Consider the following 14555-nt stretch of genomic DNA (forward strand, 5'->3'; position numbering starts at 1 on the left):
CTTTGGGGGCTGCAATGATATTCAGCTCCCAAAGCATCCAAATTCCCAACCAGGAAACAAAACAAGACATGGATTTGTTTTGTTTAATAATGTTTTTCATAATTATAATAATTTTTTTTTTCATTCAATTCAATTTGGAGCTCCTCAGTTACAGCCAGTTTAAAAGAGGGGCTCCAAATTAATTAACACATCACAATTTTGCTCTAGCACATGGCTGCATTTGCTTGTAGGAAAAATATTATTATTTTCCAGCAGTTGATCACTTTGTCACCTCTAATAAACAACTACAATTTGAAGTTCAACAGGTTGACAAGGAGGGGCTGTGTCTGCATCAGGGAGATAACACACCTTGACTCCAGCAGAGCAAGGGGCACTGCCCAGCACTCCGTGGCACATTTGTGAGGGGGAAATAGAGCATGCAACTAATCCTCCAGAGTGCTGGTATTTTATTTGAGGAGATTTGTTCCATGCTCTGCTTCACCCATCCAAAACAGTTATTTTAATTCAAGACATCTGTGCCTGACCCTTTCTTTTTCCCTATTAAGATTTAGTGCTTTTAATTTGGAAAAAAAAAATGATTTTTCTGTTTTTCTTGTGCCTTATTGGGATGGCTGAAATGCAAGGTTTTCTGTGTACAATGTGCAACTGTCAGTGAGTTTTTGGGGTTAAATTTAAACAATACAGAGCATCCTCAGATTCCTCTGAAGGCAGAGTCAGAGGGTTCACAGGAGTCCAGAAAAAATTGTCTCCTTGCTGCTAACAAACTGTATTTTATTGTTTAGGGGCAACAAAAGGAGGGCTCAGCAGTTTGAGTCACCACTGATGTAATATCAACATCCTGTCCATTCTGGGCCTGAGGCAAAATCCACTAAAATCAGGAGCAGGAATTCCATCAGGTTTTGGTTTCATCCAACTGGTTTTTTATGAGTCTCTACCTCAGCAATTCTCAGGGTGAGATCTGGGCTGTGGATAATGGGAAAGGTCTCACTGACTTCAAGGGAAGTAGAATTGCTCCTACTGCAGTTAATGGGCAAGAAAAATGTTCAGTTTTCCTGCTTATTGTGTGAGGAGAAATTCTGGGATTGACACCTCTGATCCATTATTTACTTTCTGTGATGTTTTTTATTAAGGACAAAGAAAAACAAGAAAACCAGGAGAATTCCTGAGTGCATCTCAAAAGCATCAATTGCATTTTCAAAATATTCAATCCTATTCTCTAATCTCTTCTCTATTCTCTGTGTTTTTGAGGATATGAAAACAAAGTTACCTTTGAACTGGCTTAGATTTGGGATGGGTTTTTTCCCTTCTTTTCTTTTAGCAATGCCATTAAAGGGTGACCTGCACCCAGGAGATCACAGCTAATGATGTACAACTCCTGCCACAAGGGCTTTATTTGCTCTTCAGCTCGATCTGTTGAACAAGATCAGAGTTCTTGCTTTGTTAGGGTTTTTTTGGGATGTGTTGCGAGGAGCCAGATGTCGAAAAATCCAACCTGAGAATTAACCGCAGTCACTGTCAGAGATAAAATATGTTATTATGCCTGTACTGCATGTGTCTGTGACTGATTTAAATGATGCCTTCCACAGACTGCTTAAACCAAATTTAAATCTCTATTTATAGTGTGTAATCAGCTGTCTGGCACAATCCTCCCTATGGAGACATTCCCACATTTTCTGGTGCCTCTACGGCTATTCCTGGAATATCAGCACCATCCAAAACACACTCCTCGAGTAAAGCTACAGCCAAAGGAAATTTAACTTTCTCTTCAGTACACACTGCAGAAGTATTTAGGCAAAATGCTCTTCAGAGGCCGTTCCCCCTGTAGTATGAAAAACCCTCGTGTGGCATCTGACACTTGAGAAAGCAAACAGAGCCAGGCAGGATAAAGCCAAAACTTCCCAAACCGAGTCCTGTTAGCCAAGAGATGGGCTAGGCAAAGGGAAAATTGCTTCAAACTCACAGGGGGCGGCTTGGGATCAGTTTTTGGGAAGGAATTGTTACTGGGAGAGTTGGGAGAGGATGGGATGGGATTGAGCAGCTGGGGCTGCCCCTGGATCCCCGGCAGTGCCCAAGGCCAGGCTGGACACTGGGGTTGGAGCACCTGGGACAGTGGGAGGTGTCCCTGCCACGGCAGAGGGGATGGGATGGGATGGGATAATGGGATGGGATGGGATAATGGGATGGGATGGGATGGGATGGGATGGGATGGGATGGGATGGGATGGGATGGGATGGGACGGGACGGGACGGGACGGGACGGGACGGGACGGGACGGGACGGGATGGGATGGGATGGGATGGGATTTAAGGTCCCTTCCAACCCAAACCATGCCATGATTCTATGACCAAATGATTTTGGTCTGTGTGATCGAATGAGATTCATATTTCACCCTGCACCAACAGTTTTTAGCTGTTTCTACTCACCCCATACCTTTATACCACACAAAAACAGCCATGGAAAGAACTAGAAACTCCCTAAAATCTTCAGAACCTGCTGCTTGCTCTCACCTCCAGCAGCAGAAGCTCCTCTGCCTTCCCCCACTGGAATTTGCCAGGTTTGTGACTCCAGCTTGTCCAAGAACAGGAAATTTCCAATAATGAGAGCAACCTGATTTGCTGCCTCAGATTTCACCACCCAAATCCAAAAAGGGGGAAAAAAAATGGTGAGGAACATATTTGCAAACACTTCTCCCAATAACCCAAGTGCAGGACTTGGGCTTGCTCAAACACCAAACTAAAACACACTAAACTAAAAATTTAGCTCATATTAAAGATCTATAATATCACCACCAAGAACATTTTTCTACCTCATCCTGGCTACAAAATCACTTTCTGTTCTTCCACTGTGCTTCACCACATTTAAAATGGCAAACTACAGCCTTTAGAAAGTTAAAAAACAAACCCCAACTTCCTTTTTAATTTGAATCCTGTTGTCACAGAGCAGGAGCAGATGTGCAAATGTTTGTTTACTTGGTTCTTGATAGTAGGCATTTGCCAGCAGATGCATGAAATTAATTTCTGCCCTAGTATTAAAAATCATTTCCTCCATTTAAATGTCTCCTTGATAAAGAAACAGGATCATGAAGTGGTTCAGTTGATGAAGCAGCACAAATAGAAACAATAGTTCCTATTTTAGGAGTGCTATTTCTATTTGCTTAGATTGCACAGGGTGTCTTTGCAGGAAAACAAATAATTATTTTTCAAGTCTTCCATCCAAACATTTTCCCTTGGAATGTGCTTCCAAGAGCAGCATAGAAAAAGATGCATTTTTCACTGCAAGAAAAGGAATTTTGATGTCAGGTGGGTTGCACACAGTCAAAGGAAAAGGTAGGAATTCATGTCCTTGTTTTTCCCTCATTTTTCACTTTTGGGAAGCACAGGAAAGTTGCAAAAGAACACTTTATTCCCAGAGTATTTTTATTTTTGGCTCAAGGACGTGTCCACAGGAAACCTTTGAGGCTGACAGGGAGAAAGTGAGAGGAGCTTGTCCTGGAACCAATGCCCCTCGGGCTCCTGGTTGTTCATTTGGAATTTCCACATCTGAAATGGGATTTCAGAGAATTCCTGATGCTCACATGCCTATACTCCATGGATTGCCAAATTCCTGATCCTACAACCTCTGTGTTTCACAATAAAGCTCAATCAATACATGAGTAAAGTGCTACCATGGTGTTACCTCCTCTAAATCCATTCTTTTTAAGCAGAGCTGCCTCAGAAACTGGGAAATTAAAAAAGTGGATTTAATTTTCCCACATAACCAACTCATCCAGTCTCTGTTCTGTCCCTGGCACAGGCAGAGGTGTCACCTGTGGCTTTGCTGCAGCCACCAGCCCAGTAATTCCCATGGAAGCTGTCCCAGAGCAGGAGGGGAGCACCAGGCTGCACAATTATGTCATGGCTTAAACAGGATCAGCACCAAAAAATCTCCTGGAATTTCTAAAATAAGAAATCAAATTTTGTTATTTTCATTGTTTCGAGCCTGTATTAACAGTACCATTATAATAAATAAATAAACAAACAAAATGTTTTGTTTCTTGCACCATACTTCAACCCTCAGTAAAGTGTTATTTCACAAATGGCTCAGGAAAGCAGGAATTGCAGAACTGGAGCAAACAGGTTAATTGGATACTGATGGTCTGAACTGCACTTTAAATTGATTACTTTGAATTTTTGCAAAGCCCCCACACCTCTGTTTGGGAATGTGCCTCCTATTCCAGCTGCCTTTCACTCCACACAGAAGTTGTAGCTAATTTATTTGCTTAATTTCAAGTGGCAAAGGAACAGTAACCCATCAGTCAAAGGAATGTTCCCATCTGGGAGAGTGTCACCTGTAAATCCATCGATTATCCCTGAGCTGGCACCCAGGCAATGACGTTGATGTATGGCTGTGTCACCGAGGCACTGCAAGCACTGAGCAGGAACTCTGTAAAATGGGAGAGGTTTGATACAGGCTGAGCTTTCTTTTCACAATGTCCGGGCTTCACCGTGCCCAAAGCAACCAAAAAAATAAAAAAAAAAACAAGAAAAGAACCCAAAAAACAACAACCAAAGGAAACCACACCAAAGCAAACCAAACAACAACAAACCAAACTACCACAAACCAAATCACACCAAACCAAATCGCCACAAACCAAACCAAACCAAACCACCACAAGCCAAACCACCACAAACCAAACCACCACAAACCAAACCACAGCAAGCCTCACCACACCAAATCAAACCAAACACAAGGAAAGGAAAATTAAAGTAGAAGTTGTTGCACAGCCTTTCCAAGCCATGATTACAGAATTATTCCAGTTGGAAAAGACTGCCAAAATCATCAAAATCATCCCCTGCTAACCCATGCTCCTAAACACCACATCCACGGATTTTGTAATCACTTCCAGGAATGGTAACTCCAACCCTTTCTGGGCAGCCTTGACAGCCCTTTTGGTGAAGGAATTTTTCCTAATATCCATCTAAACCTCCTCTGGAGCAACTTGAGGCTGTTTCCTCCTCTTGTTACCTGGGAGAAAAGACCAACTCTCACCTGGCCACAATTTCTTTTCAGGGAGTTTTATGGAGCAAACAACTTTGTGAGATTCCACCTCAGTTCCACAAATACAACCAGAGCCCCACCACACAGAACTCCTCTCAGGAAAAGACCCCATAGCAATTAATTAATTACTGAGTTAATTTAAGCTCCACAACACACCATTCCACATTTGAAGACACTTTTTATCTGGGTCCCATTTCTGGTGTGTGTCAAAGGCTCTGCTCCTGAATCTCTGGATGCCATCCTATGGCGATACCGTGGGATAATAAATAAATATTCCCCTAAAAATATCCCTGCTGCTCCATGCTGATCCTATCACTCTTCCAGACAAATGGCCTGGGAGCGTGGCAGCTCAGAAATCCAGAATATTTTGGCATGTCCTGCCCTGTGATGGCTGGAACCAGGAGCCAAAGCTGCTCCTTGCGATGATAGCTGCAGGAAAGGCTGACACGAGCTCTGCTGTAAACAAATTAAAAATTACTTCACTTGCCTACATTTTATCTCAGGTGAATCTCTGCAGTGCTTAGCAGGGCCTTATATTAAAATCCTGCTTTAAAATCCAGTGTTAATTAAGCAATTAAGGATGGCAAGGCTGATTTTATAGCATCATTTACTCCTGGATGATTGTGCTGTGGGTGAACTCCACCAGCCATGTTTTATGGCCTTGTGAAAAGCTGTCTTCCTTTTCTCATTGCTTTTACAACAGATTATAATGAATTCTTCTTTATGTATTTTCAATTATTTGCTTGATAACAAAGTGGTTTTATTATTTGCCACATTAGCATAAGGTGCTGTCGCTGGAGTTCAGCAGTAGTTAGAGACATATTTGCATTGGTAGAAAATTAAAGCACTCCAGACTAAAAAAAAATAATAAAACAACAGCTCAGAAAAGTGCAGCAGCAGCATTGATCACAAATTTAGAAACAGAGAGGAATTTGGAATGCAGAAAACTCATCTTGGGGAAGGAGGATATGGATTGGTGGACATTGCTGCTGAGATCTAGGGGGTGCAGAGGCACTGGGTGAGGCAGGTGGGTCACAATGATGGATTTTAGGCAGAAAATATCATTTGGACAATGCTCCAGGCACAGGGTGGGATTGTTGGGGTGTCCTGGGCAGGGCCAGCAGCTGGACTGGATGATTCCTGTGCTCCCTTCCCTGAGTCTGTGAATTTCGGGAACTGGGGACCAAATCAGTGTGATATTTCTTATTATCAGCATTTTGTACTGAAGAACCAAAGAGAAACACTCATTAATGGAATAAAATGAGCTCCAGAGCACATGAAGACTCAGTTCCCAGCTAAATCCCAGTCCCAGCTAAAGTGTGTAAAGACTTTCCTCAAAAGTAGTGATAAGGGCAAAGGGGAAATAAAATAAAATATTGCTTTTACTAAAAACATGATTCACTTTACTGGTGTGCCTGCACATGGGCATAATAAATACATTAAACATGAATAATTTATCAGGATGTGTTTGGAGTAATGTGCATGTCTGAGAATATTGGTAATATTTTTAAATTCCTGTGATGCATTTGAAGCACAACAGGACAAATGCAGCCATCACACACCACGAAAACATCTAAAATCACTTTCCTCTTCTAAAAATAGAGAAAGAAGGAGTGACAACAGGTTAGTTGTGAATGTGAGCAAGAGTGGCACAGGGAGGGCAGGAATTACAGATTCTCCTGGGACAGGGCATGGGCTGAACTGAAGGATGAGAAGGATGGCATTGTACAAATAATCACCTGCACAAAATGAGCCAAGCTTGTAGCAAGGACTGTTTAATCCTCCTTTTTTAACTCCATCCTTAACTAGGACGTCTGCTGGGGGTGATGTCCCAGTGGTCCACACAGACTCCTGGGATCATTCAAGTTGGAAAATATTTCCAGGATCATCAGTTCCAACCTCTGACTGGATACTGCCCTGCTACTGAATCACATCACAAAGCGCCACATCCACTCACCTTTGAACACTTCCAGGGATTCCACTGTGGGAATAAATTAGTAAAATATAAAAATAAATAAAAAGCCCATTCTTTATCCACATAACTCTTTATTATCCAGTTTTACAAACCTCGTGGGTGACTCCAGTTGCTCAGCAGCTTTCTTGCCAATTAATTATTGGTCAGTAACGAGTTGTTATTCTGTATTCATTGGTCACTCAAACCCCAGGGTGCACGTGGTGAAAAGTTGTTTCTGAGGACTCGTTTTCATTTTTCTAATGGTGTAAAAGCAGTTTGTACAGGTGCTGGGTGTTTTTTCCCCAGGAATAGATTGTTATGTTAACAAACTGCTGACACCAGGATTGCTTCCACATGGGAACTTGCAGAGACTGCCTTGACTCAGAAGAAATGACAGAACAGCCAGAGCAGGCCTTGTCAGGATCTGAGGTATTGATGATTCTGGGATTGTAAAAGTCTCTGTCTTTCAGCCCCCTGCCAAAGCAGAAGCCATAACTGGTCTGTGCTGGTTTCCAGGTTGTTTATTCTGTTTATCTCTCACATGTTCTGCTGCCCTGCCCAGCTCTGTCCTGCAGGGCAGCGTGTGGGGCTCTGCCCTCAGTGGGATGTGACAAACATTCAATACCAGAAACTCCCTGGGCTGCATTTACAAGAACGTGCCAATATCTGTCACCTACGTTGGACAGTGTGTCCCCAGCCTGAACCAACAGAAAAATGCCAACACCACAGTGAGACATGGAGGGCATGAAGAAGGAGAAAAAGGACAAGGCACACCCAATTTCCTCCATCTTATCCCCTTTGGACACCTCATCTAGAATCCTAAAATTTTACTTTTGCACCTGTGCCACACTTAATTATTCCTTATATCAAACACTCAGAGCTGGTAATTCACCCTGTAAGATTGAAAACTCTTTTCCATGGACAGAGATCCCAGACAGTGTCTCTGGGGGCTCTGTCCAGGGGGGTTCCTGACCCCTGCCAGGGCAGCCAGAGGGAAGCTCTGGATTCCCACAGGCCTGATTTTATAAAGCTTTTCTTTATAATTTTTCTCCTATACTTCAACGTTCCACCATCGCCACATGGATGTCCCCAGCCTTGCATTACCTGGAAATTGTGCCCATATCCAGTGCCAGGCAGGATTATTTCAGGCTCTGACTGTGGCCTCCCGGTGCCACCTCAGCAGAAGAAATATTAACAGGAACATCACTCCTGATGCCTTAAACAAACCTCCAGCCTCGTGTGCCACGGGCAGAGCGATCACAAGGGAGCACAAATGGATTTGCTGGATATTAACACAGACAGAGGCAGAGGAATAAATGGCTGGGAAGGGTCAGGGAGCTGCAGAGCCTGCAAAGACCATCAGAAGATTTGTGGTGAGCGTTAATTAGTCACAAGCTAGAGATGAGCATTCCCATCAATCTCAGGAGGCCCAGGGAGCCCTTTCCTTCAAGTGCTGTTTCCTGCCCTTCACAGAAATCCTTTCCCACAGGCAGCAGGACTGGAGATGCCCTTTCAGCCTGACACATCTGTGTTCTTTACTGCTCCTCATTTTGCTTTATCAGGGTGAGCCTGTGCCCGTAAATTTGGCCATCCAAGGGGGGATTCTCTCGTGGATTCCCACTGTGCCCACTGCAGCCATCAGCACCTCAGGACAGGGATTCCTTCTTCCACCACATTCACTTGAACTGTGATTTTGGGGGATATAACTTTCAGGAAGAGCGTGGATCTGGTGGAGAGAGGCCAGAGGAGGCCACGGAGCTGCTGCAGGGCTGGAGCCAGGCTGGGAGAGCTGGGGATGTTCACCTGGAGAGGAGAAGCTCCAGGGAGAGCTCAGAGTCCTTCCAGGAGAGCTGGAGAGGGACTGGGGACAAGGATGGAGGAACAGGACCCAGGGAATGACTCCCACTGCTAGAGGGCAGGGATGGGTGGGATTTGGGAAGGAATTGTTCCCTGGGAGGGTGGTGAACCACCAGTACGAGTTTCTGACTTAAGTGGACCTGTAAAAGACAAATTTTCCATGTAGTCATGCCATCAGCTGATGAGGTTAAAATATGAGAGCCCTGCCAGCACCTCACCCTCACATGGAATCCCTGAGCAGCAGCTCGTAGAAATAAATATTCCACATTTGTTCTAAAAGCAGGGGAAAGCACCTTTTAGTTGTCCCCACAGACAAGTGTCACTATTGGACACAAAGTGAGAGCACAGAAACTTGGTAAGTTCAAAAGAGAAAAAAGAGAAAGTTTTATTCTAACATCTGGTATTTATAGAATTCCAGAGGTGATAGTAGATTGGGGGATGGAATTACCACCTCTCCAACCACACTGGTCAAACCAACAGTGCATCTATTCTCCCCTCCTGCAAAAAAAGAATGCAAAATAATCATTATTTACATGAACAGCGCGTGACAACTCCAGTAGAAAGATGCAAATGTTATCAGAAGGCTAAAGTTTTACGAGAACTTTAAAACTTTCAATAGAACTATAAAAGAAAACTTAACACTTTTAAAAATCAGGGCACCAGCCAAGGCTTGGAGTGCCCTGGGGAAGGTGTGTGCACTGAGGGCATCCCAGCTGTGGGTTTATCTTTGAGCTGAATCACTGGAAGAGGGGGAAGTCAGAATTCCCGACACTCTTTCAGGATTTATTGCACCTTCGGAAGCTGATGGTGCTGAGGAGACACCACAGACACCAACCTTCAGAAATGCTTACCCAGTTTTGCCAACCCCCTTGCTCACATCCCCTGGCAGCTCCTCTTTAACACAATGTTTTTTGAACAAAATCCAATTCCATCCCATAAATAGCCCTCGTCCTCTTTTTTTAGGCACATCATTTCATTAGACTCTAAATGTCATCGTTCAAATGTCGCAAGGAAAATCCCAATCCCATTTCTAAAGGTGTTATAAGCAGTATATTGTTAAAAAAAAATAATAAAATTGGGATCTGGACAGATTTCAGCCTGAAGTTCACAGAGGGAAAAGTCTTCTTCCATTTACAAGATCAAGTACAAAGAGGTGTTCCCATTTTAAAAGAGCAAGATCCATACATTCTTTATATAGCACAAATCAATGCCTCATGACTAGATAATGGTCCAATAACTTTGTCTCCTGAAGGACTGCTGAGGATCAAATGGACACAATTAAGTGGAAAATACAAGTACTTACAGGAAGAGTTGAAAATGGATTAAATCATAAACCACCCCTAATGGCTGGTGCAATTCTCCGTGCAAACCCACCGAGGTCACTGCAGTTTCCTTCTTGGAAATCTCCTGTAGCTGCTTGGGGAAAGCAGTTAATTTAAATTTATGGGAAGATAAAACATCCCACAGTCACTGCAACTCTCAAAAGACAGAAAAATCAAACAAAGCCACTGCATCTCACAGCAGGAACTCTCAACAGCAGCCCAAATCCTCAGCTCAGAGGGGTTTCCTGCAAAAATACCCAGAAAAACCTTTCCCAAAACCACCTCTCACCTGTCCTGTCACCTCTGTGTCCTTGCAAAAACCAGCTCGGAGGAATGGTGGAGAAGTCTGGCTATTAAAATATTAATATTAATAATAACAGCACAAGAATGAATGGTGGAAAGGCCTGGTTCTTAATAATAATAATAATAATATTAATAATTTAATAACCAGGCCTTTTCACCATTCATTCTTGTGCTATTATTTATAATAATAATAATAATAATAATAATAATAATAATAACAGCACAAGAATGAATGGTGGAAAAGCCTGGTTGTTAAAGAAAAATTATAATTAAAAACTACCAGCTACTTAATAGGGAAGGAATTTTCCAGAAATAAATGAGGCATGAGCATTCTTCATTAGATAAAATATTATTGAACTTTTTTTCAAAGATGACTGGGTTTTTTTTTTCCTTTAGTATTAATGAAGGGGAAATATTGATGAATTTCAACAATTCTGCACTTTGCATTTATAAAGTAAAATTGCTCCGGTACCAGATTGATTGGACTTCTCCGATCCAATCTGTCTTCATGTAATGTCAAAAAAAAACCCAGCAAATAAAATTATTATAGGAGCAGCTTCACCTCGTGCAGCATAAATTCCTCTTCAATATTTTAAGATCAGAGTTTGTTCAATTAGCAAAATATTTGGAGGGGACAAGGGAGATGCATCTGCTTCCACTGAGTTTCCTGTCAGAGCACAAAACAGACCAGAAAATGGAATTTTTTTGGTCACTTTTTAGTTTTTCAGCTTCTCTCTGACAAAGCCTTTTCCCAGCTGTGGAACAGATGTGAACCATTCTGGGTCTAGCAGGAAATCTCAGGTGTTATTTTTGTTCATCAATGTCTTCCTCTGCCATCTTTGCACATGAACCATCTTCTTCCAAGGATTTGTCTTGAACCTTAAGTCCAACCCAAATTTTCCTCACTCAGCTGACTGGAAAACCTCTCAATGAGGTGAGATGGGAGAGAAACACAGCCAGGAAAAAAAGAAAAAAAAAAACCAACAAAAACCAACTCACCACCATCTGTTTGCAATTGGATTAATAAACAAATCACTGAAGAACCCTTGTAAATAAAAAAAAAAAATCTCAATTATTAGGCTGAGGGCATGTTTTTCAAATTAACCTCGCAAATTGAAGCAAAAATAAAACATTGAGATGCATGTAAACCCTCTCTAGTTCCTCAATCAGGAGAGGTGTTTAAATTGATTTTAGGATATACATCAGCTCCAGTAAACATAAGCTGAATAATTCTTTCTTTTCCCAGCAATAGGTGTGAAATGTTCCATCAGAAAAACCTGCAAAACGGCTCTGAATTCCACCCCTCCCTGGAGCTCTGCCGGGAAAATAACCTCACTCAGGAGGATCTCTCAAGCATCATCTTAACTTGCCCTGGATCCCACCCAGCTGCACACTCAGAAATAAGTGTCCTTTCAGGCTCTAAATATTTGGGGTGTTTAATGAAATTATTAACAAACAGAACTGAAAGGAGAAACCGCTCCATTCACGCCAGAGGGATTTATATATATATATATATATATATATATAATTTTTTTAAACACAATAGACCGAATGAAAGGACTAAATAAAAACTGGAAATTGAACCTCAGCAAATCTTCCAGCACACCTAAAAATTACTTCTTTCCAATATCAAGGCACTGTGAGCCTGGAGTTGCTACGGCTGATGATTGGTTTCTTATATATTTTCTTATATATTTCTGGTTTCCAGAAGCACTTTTACCTCAGCAATCACAGAACCATTTGCTCTTCCCATAAAGCAGTTGCCTACCTGTGCTCACCCGCTGGTCCAATTTTCCAGCTCGGAATCACAGATAAAGTTTTCCACTCCAGCCCTTTGGAGTTGTTGCCTTAACTCGGAGAACAGCCTGAAAGGTTGCAGAACAGATGTAAAAACGGAATTAAAGAACGTTCTGAACAAACCCCTGGAGGTGTTTGAGCCTGATTTTTTTTTTTACTGGCTGCAGGTATCCCAGACTTCCAGCCTGAACTCCTCATTGCGCTGCAGTGAAACCCTTTGATGGGAGTGCTTTTGGGAAATTTAATCATTATTTCATAACTAAACGACTGATTCTGGCTCCCAGTCTCCCGACTGCCCATCTATTTATCAATATAACCCATCACATATTTCAACAGGCATTCATCCATTCCTTTCTCTTTTGTGGAATAAACTCGTTTTCTTAGGGACAATTACTGGAAGGGAAAATCAATGTCTTGCATTCAATTCTTGGGTTTCGAGTGCCTGAAATATCAGAACACTCTTCCAGTTATTTCTGTTTTCTAATTCAGCAAGTAGAATGAGATATCTTAATTTTTTTATAACTCATACATTAGAAAAGAGATCAAATCTGCTCCTCTGAATTTGTGGCACTCTGGCTCCAAAGGAAATTTGATGAGTTTGGGTGGTTTGCAGCCTAAACAATTTCATAGCTCATATAACCAAAATCATAATTACTGTCTTCTACAGAATTCACACCCCACATTCCCCCCTTAAAAAAAGTCAAATAATAATTTCCTTATCCTTATTTTTTAACTCTTTGTTTCTTCCTTAGTTGCGTACACACAGCCCAACACTTGGATGCATGGTTCTAACCATCCCTCAATGACAAAATGATTTTAAACCTGCCTCAAATTTCCAAATTACTTTTATTTGAAGCATTTTATCTAAAATTTACACAAAAGATATTGGAAACACCATTCTCTAAGGTAGATTTATATTTAATAAAAGAAATTCAAAGATATTTTAAAAAGTCACAACTGGAAGCAATTATCTCACCAATGGCTCCAAGAAGCTCTGGAGGAGCACACAGATTTTTTTTTTTTTTTTTTTTTTTTTTTTTTTTTTTTTAATCAGGAATTTAGGTGTGGTTAAAAATCTGGAACAGATTTCTGAAGATTTTTTTTTTAATGTTCTCAGAATAAGCTTGTGACAATCCCTTTTTCTATATCAGATCTCTCTTTCCTCTCTTTGATGCCAGCCCCTCAGTCTGTTCCACTGTGGGTTATCTCCAGATTCTGGGCCAGCTCCTTCATTCCCACGTATTCAAACAGAATTCAAGTAGGAATTCATAATTATTTCAAAATGTGGGGTTCCCAGACCCAGGAATTGTACAAGTCACTCTGGATTTGGGAAGATGAGGACAAGCCCTACAGCCCAGGTGAGGCTCCCAGCTGCCAGGGAAGAATAATGATAAAAAAGCAGCTGCCATGTACTTCCCAGGAATCAAGTGGCAAAACTAAACTTAAAAATGGGATTGGGCAAAAGATTTTCCTGCCACTCCTAAGAGAAATCAGGGAGAGGGAGGGCTCACAGGACATTGTTTTCCTGCAAAGGTTTGTTTTCCACAAGAGAAGAGTGACATTTCATTGAAAAGGAGACTCCAGGGTTCAATTTTTATAAAAAAAAAAATAATAAAAATGTTTGTTTCCATGGCGAGGAAAATCCAGAGCACTGCCAAGAACTCTACAGATACACACGTGGATATTTGATATTTTCCTCGTGCTCAATGTACTGGTTTCATGAAATTTTTTTGTTTCACCTCTCTTAAAATGACCCAAGGTCTTGCATTTGACACCAGTGACAAACAACTTTTCCTCCTCCCGTGGGTAAAACACATTGGGATTAAATTGGCTTTGAATGAGGCAAACAAATACAAGATTTCTTTTCATTTACTGTGTGCTCATTACATTTCTTGTCTGCTTAGCCATGATACCCTTTAGGGAGGAAAATTATTTATAAATTCCTTGGATATTGTTTTGTCTTTTAGTCAAAGGCTTCTTTTCTTTCAGACCTCACCTGTGCCTTTTTTTTGGTTGAAACAAATTCCATTTTGAAAACCACAGTATCTAATTCTGCCAAGATATTGCTGAGTTAAACAAGAAGTGAATAAAGCTTAGCAAGACTGAAGGAAATCCTGGCTAAGCTGTTCAAACTGAAACCCAACTTTTCCAGTCAGCAGTGAATTTAGGACTATCTGTAGGAGATAATTATAAAATTACTGACTTCTGCCTGGGTCACCCCTGTGGCATCTGGGGGCATACCAGGGGTTAAATATGATTTCTTTAAAATCAACAGTACTTTTGTGA

This window comes from Lonchura striata, chromosome 9 (genome assembly GCF_050655825.1).
Source record: "Lonchura striata isolate lonStrDom1 chromosome 9, ASM5065582v1, whole genome shotgun sequence".
Lineage (NCBI taxonomy): Eukaryota > Metazoa > Chordata > Aves > Passeriformes > Estrildidae > Lonchura > Lonchura striata.